This window comes from Dipodomys merriami, unplaced genomic scaffold (assembly GCF_024711535.1).
Source record: "Dipodomys merriami isolate MVZ:Mamm:240054 unplaced genomic scaffold, mDipMer1.0.p SCAF_5, whole genome shotgun sequence".
Taxonomy (NCBI): domain Eukaryota; kingdom Metazoa; phylum Chordata; class Mammalia; order Rodentia; family Heteromyidae; genus Dipodomys; species Dipodomys merriami.
The window spans coordinates 12,580,526-12,587,430 of NW_027206068.1; the positions used below are offsets into that span (position 1 = coordinate 12,580,526).

General features: G+C 40.6%; 1 pseudogene; it reads left to right on the forward strand.

Annotated features, from left to right (window-relative positions):
- Positions 1-2,842: 2,842 nt before the first annotated feature.
- On the forward strand, positions 2,843-3,790 carry LOC138809504 (cathepsin L2 pseudogene; annotated as a pseudogene).
- Positions 3,791-6,905: the final 3,115 nt, after the last annotated feature.

Here is a 6,905-nt window from a genome sequence, read left to right on the forward strand (position 1 = left end):
ATGCCACCTCACCCCAGTCAGAATAGCCATTATCAAGAAATCAAATAATAACAGATGCTGGCAGGAATATGGCCAAAAGGAAACACTACAGCACCACTGGTGGGAATTTAAGCTGGTTCAACCACTCTGGAAAGCAGTCTGGAGGTTCCTCAAAAGACTAAACATAGAAGTCCCTACAATCCAGCAATTCCACTTCTGGGTTTTTATCCAAATGATCACAAGCAAAGCCACATTAAAGCTACCAGCACAACTATGTTCACTGCAGCATTATTTAACCATAGCTACGATATGGAACCAACCCAGATGGCCCTTAGTAGATGCATCGGTCAAAAAAATGTGATATATATACACAATGGAATTCTGTGCTTCCATCAGAAAGAATGACATCACCCCGTTTGTAAGGAAATGGAAAGACTTGGAAAAAGTCATATTAAGTGAAGTAAGCCAGACCCAAAGAAACATAGGCTCCATGGTTTCCCTCATTTGTAATTATTAGTATATGTCTAGGATAGTCCTAGCAGAGGATGATATTAGCTCAATAGCTCTGTACATATGACCATATAGTGATGATAACCGAAATGAACTCCAAGACATAGAAACAACAGGTTATTTTTGGTGGTTGACCTTGTTGTCGTCAATGTACTGTATCTAATTCTTTCTTTTTACTTATTTCATTTTGCTTTTGCCTGGCGATCACTGTCCTTGATTCTGGTACCCTGCTTCTTGTGTATACATTTGTCTTGTGACTTGGGGAAGGGAAGGAGAATAACAAAATGCTGAAAAAAGGACAAAGGATGACCCAATGCAACAATGATACTCACAAGATACTATGTTGGAAATGAACTTGGGGGAGGGAAGTGGGAAGGGAAGAAAAAGAAAGGAGTGGGTAACAATGTTTGACAAGAAATGCATTCATTGCCTTACTCATGTAACTATAACCCCTCTGTACAGCATCTTTACAATAAAATTAAAAATTAAAAAAATTGGTTGGATGGTTTTGCTTGATTTTAATGCAGTGTTGAGGATCAACCCCAACTTCCCCCCCCCCCACCGTCCATACAACAGGAAAGTGCTCTACCATTGAGCTACATCTTCAGTGGGCATTCATATTTTTAAAACACTACATTATTCTTCAACTGACAGCAAAGTTAAGAGAACTACTGTCAAAAGCTCATACTTCATGAGTAAAAATGCAGCAATAATAGCTGCTGTTAAGGTGTCTAACTTCAAAGTTATAAATCAATTCATCATGTATGACTCAGGAATCCTGCTGCTAGGACCACCCATAATAATCTTGAAGGGAAAAGGGTGAGAAGGACAGAAACAGGTGACCATTGCTGGAACCCAAATCTCTTCACCCAGAACAGACAAAGCCTTATTTGCACTAGGCAAGCATGAAGGTGGGATGCAGAAGTCATTTCCACTGACGCCACTTTAATCCCTACCACCAATATGAATGGACGACTGTATTTTCTGAGATCTGTGTCTGTGATCTCATACAGAAAAGAAAGCAAGACAGGATGCTTGAATTCTAGGGTGGTTTACTTATATATTTTTCATTGAGTGATTAGAAACATTCCTGGATCTTTAGAAAAGAAAAAGAAATAGGAGATTTCAAATCTAGTCTTTCTGGGGTTGTTCAAAGTCGCAAAGGATAGAGGATCTTGCACTTTGAACTTCTCAGTCCTTATGTTTCAAGTACTGACCCAGCCCCTGGAAGGCCACCTAGGCAGAGAACCACTAACTAGAAGTATGAGAAGCTAACACCGTCACTGAGGGTTTATAGCTATATTTATTATAGAGTTCTTCCAAAATGATCTATGAACTAAATACTTTTTGATCCTAACTTCTAGGTCATTACATTGTCAACTAATAATATAAATAAAAGTAAAACCTCAAATTCACTGCAAAGTAATACCTGGAGAGTTTTCACAACAACATAATATCATCATCACTTTTATCATCATTTTGACCTAGGAAAAACTCCTGAATATTTTCAGGGCTCCCAGGAGACAGTTCTCACACAACTGAAATAATTACAAAAGGAATTAAAGTCTGTGTGGCACAAGTATAGAAAAATTGAGAGGAGACACACTCAAAATGAAATGTCTGAAAATCTTTACAGATCTGACAAAAGGCAACAGTGTGTGGCCCACGTACTATCCACTTCCAGCTCATTCCTACAGCTGCTTCTCAAGTAGTTTTCTAGATTCCTCTCCAACTCACTTCAACCCATTCTCCTCAGAGCAATCCAAATACCCTTTTAAAAACAAACTTCAGATTTGAGTCCATAATGTGCCAATAAAAAAAGGTCCTATACCACCAACACTAGGGAAATATAACTTAAAACCTTCCTTCAAGGGAGGAGGGGAGCAATAGGAATATGGTAGAAGCATTTCCCATTACACTCAGAATAAGATGAATGCTTTAACACAGTACACAAGGTTTATGTAATCGTACTTGTACTCATCTTTCTGTTCTAGGTTTGCTAACCACAGTAGACAAAACATACAAAATTCTCTCTGACCTCAGGCTGTCTATGACTGCTATTTCCCAGCTTAGAATGCTTTTCCTGTGGCTTCCTTCTTTCCATGATTTTCTGTAAGTTGCTTAGCTTAAATGTTAGCTCTTTTTTTGTTGTTTTCTTTTTTTGTCAGTCATGGGGCTTGAACTCTGGACCTGAGCACTGTCCCTCAGCTCTTCAACTCAAGGCCAGCCCTCTACCACTTGAGCCACAGACCATTTCCGGTTTTCTAGTGGTTTATTGGAGATAAGGGTCTCACAGACTTGGATTCTTGGACCCCGGATGACCTGAGAGAAGCTGCGCCTGCTGAGTGCACCTGCGCAGCGGCTGCCGCACCAGGTTTTTGAACCATGAATCTTTCACTCTTCCTTGCTGCCTTTTGCTTGGGAATAGCCTCAGCTACTCCAAAACATGACCAGAACTTAGACACAAAGTGGTACCAGTGGAAGTCAATGCACAGGAGACTATATGGCTCGAATAAAGAAGGATGGAGGAGAGCAGTCTGGGAAAAGAACATGAAAATTATTGAAATGCATAATGGGGAATACAGCGTAGGCAGACATGGTTTCACCATGAAAATGAAGCCTTTGGGGACATGACCAATGAAGAATTCAGACAGGTGATGAATGGCTTTCAGAATTCAAAGCACAAGAAGGGGAAAATGTTTCAGGAACTTCTATTTTTTAAGCTCCCTGAAACTGTGAATTGGACAGAAAAAGGCTATGTGACCCCTGTGAAGAATCAGAATCAGTGTGGTTCTTGTTGGGCTTTCAGTGTGACTGGAGCCCTGGAAGGCCAGATGTTCCAGAAGACTGGCAAACTGATTGCCCTCAGTGAGCAGAACCTCGTGGACTGCTCTCACCCTCAAGGCAATCAGGGCTGCAATGGTGGCTTAATGGACTTTGCCTTCCAGTATGTCAAGGAAAATAAAGGCTTGGACTCTGAGAAATCCTATCCATATGAAGCCCAGAATGGTAAGTATAAGTACAATCCTGAATATGCTGTATGACACTGGATTTGTGGACATCGCTCCGAGGGAGAAGTCCCTGCTGAAGGCAGTGGCCTCTGTGGGGCCCATTTCTGCAGCTATGGATGCAAGCCATACATCCTTCCAGTTCTATGAATCAGGGATTTATTATGAACCAAACTGTAGCAGCAAGGACCTGGATCACGGCATTCTGATTGTCGGCTACGGTGCTGATGGAAATGGCCCAGATGATAAATATTGGCTTGTGAAGAACAACTGAGGTGCTCAATGGGGTGCAGAAGGCTTCGTCAAAATAGCCAGGGACAGAGGCAACCACTGTGGACTTGCAACTGCAGCTAGCTACCCCATAGTATGAGCTGCTGCACGGTCAAATGGAGGACTTACGGGCAGCATGTCTGGAGGAATTCTGTCTCAAAACTGTCCAAGCCCTTCTGTAAGACAAAACAAAAAACAAAAAAAAACACTTGAATCATTGAAGATCCAAGTTATTATGATTTGAATTCTTGTGACATTTTTACAAGAGTAAAATGTTAACCACTACTTTTAAACTCCTATTATAAATAGCTTTATGATATTGAAGACTTGAATTTTTGTTTTATAAAAGGATGTATAAAGCTTTACCTTAAATAAAATTTAGTTCAGTATTAAAAAAAAAAAAAAAGAGTCTCACAGACTTTCCTGCCAGGGCTGGCTTTGAACCTCAATCCTCAGATCTCAGCCTCCTGAGTATCTAGGATTACAGGCGTGAGCCACAGGCACCCGGCTCAAATGTTAGCTCTTTATAGAGAGTATCATTCTCATTTCTATCTTACCTCCAAATTCAAGGCTGAATATAGGTTATAACTTGTATCCTAACAATTTTTTATTTATTGACTGATTTTCTGGGAACTGAACCCAGGATCTCATATGCTAGACAAGCACTCTATCACCAAGTTATAGGCAGCCCTTTCACAATCTTGAGCAAGTTATTTTATTTCCCAAGCTTGATGCCCTTGTATAGTGGGGACAATAGTATCTATATGATACATCAAACTACTTAGTAAAAATGAATCTTTATTATTAGCACTAAGCACTAATACAACAATGGCACTAATACTGGGTAACTTGAGTCAATACAGAAGCTATTTTAATAGACCTAAATAAAACTCTTCTCACTATCTTTCTTGGGCTGTCTCTACTCAGAATTTGTGGATATCATGAAATATTTCAATGGTACTATATGACAAAAGAATTATCCTGCCGGGCGGCAGTGGCTCACGCCTGTAATCCTACTCAGGAGGCTGAGATCTGAGGATTGCGGCTCAAAGCCAACCAGGGCAGCAAAGTCTATTATCTCTAATAAACCACGAGAAAACTGAAGTGGCGTTGTGTCTCAAGTGGTAGAATGATAACCTTGAGCTGAAGAGCTGAGGGACAATGCCCTGGCCCAGAGCCCAAGCCTCACAATCTACAAAAAAAAAAAAAAAAGAATTATCCAGAGTATGGCATAACAGCACACAGTTGATGGGAATAGATCACCTTCCAAACAGCCAAAAGGACACTAGAGAAAGTATCAATTTAAATGCTAACTTGGCTAACAGGATTTTGAAACATCGTCATTCTATTCTAGCCCACATTAATTTTCTGGTTCCCACAGGACATGACTTTGTACCAAGTGATTTATATGCCATGGTGTTCAGTCATGTATGTGAGCCTTAATTCCATGTTAAGTTCCAAGTCCTGAAGAACAAAAACAACTTGCCTTAGACCACTATCCATCTCCCACAGAGGCTAGCAAGCAATTGGTAAGCACTTCCACACTACCTCCCTTACCTCCACTAGAAAAACTGTGTTTGTAAATGCTGAGATAATTGTAGTACTGTACTATTAAATGAGGCTTTCTTCTGTTTTGCTTTAAAAGAATATAATCAGAAGATAGTAAAGATGGTTTAGTGCAATGATCCAAAAATCTTGAAGATAATGTGGACTACTCATTAACTTATAAATTTAAACTTTGATTTCAAGTATACTTTACACAATTTGAAGTATTACAAAGGTGTTACAAAAGTATTTAATAATAAATTTTAGCTGTGCATGGTGGCATATGACTATATACTAGAAGTGGAGGCAGGAGGATTGTAGTCAGGACAATTAGTATAAAATGTTATCTAAAAAACATACTAAAAGATAAAATCTAGCCAGGCACTGGTGGCTCACGCCTGTAATCCTAGCTACTCAGGAGGCTGAGATCTGAGGATCAAGGTTCAAAGCCAGCCCAGGCAGGAAAATCCATGAAACTCTTATCTCCAATAAACTAGCAGAAAACCAGAAATGGCACTGTAGCTCAAGTGATAGAGCGCTCGCCTTGAGCTGAAGAGCTGAGGGACTGCGCCCAGGCTCAGAGTTCAAACCCTACCACCACCACCACCAACAAAAAAGATAAACACAGACTAGGGCATGACTCAAGTGGTAGAGCACTTTTGCACAAGAGCTTGAGTTTAATGCCCAGGCAGGCAGGCAGGCAGGCAGGCAGGGAGGGAAGGTGGAAGGGAGGGGTAGAGGGGGGGACCTGGTGCTGGTAGCTCATGCCTGTAATTCTAGCTACTCAGGAAGCTGAGATCTGAGGATAGTGGCTCAAATCCAGCCCAAGTGCTGGAAACTCTTACCACCACCAAACTACTCAGAAAAGGCACTGTGGCTCAAGTGGTGGAGCCTTGGGCCAAATAAGCTGAGGGACCGTGTCCCGGACCTGAGCTCAAGCCCAAGGACTGGCAAAAAAAAAAAAAAAAAGATAGAAAACAATCTTTTGTTTGGAGGTAGGGATCTCCAACACGAACAGCAAATATATTAACACAATTCCAGAAAAAAAGAATTAATTGGAAATTGCATAAGGCCCAAGCTTTACTATAGCAGTTTCATTTAAAGCATGAGATAATTTGGTTTATTCATTTATTTGTTCACCCCACATTCACAGTATTAAAGCAACTATTATGTGTCAGAAAGTTGTGATGTAAAAGGTGAAATTACACAGGATTCTTATTCTTAAAGACAACAATTTTAATAGGAATGGAGTAATTAATAAGTAACAGAGGGCTGGGAAGGTGGCTCAGTGGTAGACTGCTTGCCTCACATGCATAAAGTCCTGGATTCGATTCCTCAGCACCACATAAGCAGAAAAAAGCCGGAAGTGGCACTGTAGCTCAAGTGGTAGGGCGCTAGCCTTGAGCTGAGGGACAGCGCCCAGACCCAGAGTTCAGGCCCCACGACTGCCAAAAAAAAATAAAATAAATAAGTAACAGAGAAACCAGCTCATTTCAGCTATGACACTTGGCTGTGAAGAAAATGTAAACAAGGTAATGAGTCTAGGGAAGTCTACAAGAGATATGGAATTAAGAGAAGAAAATCATTGATCTG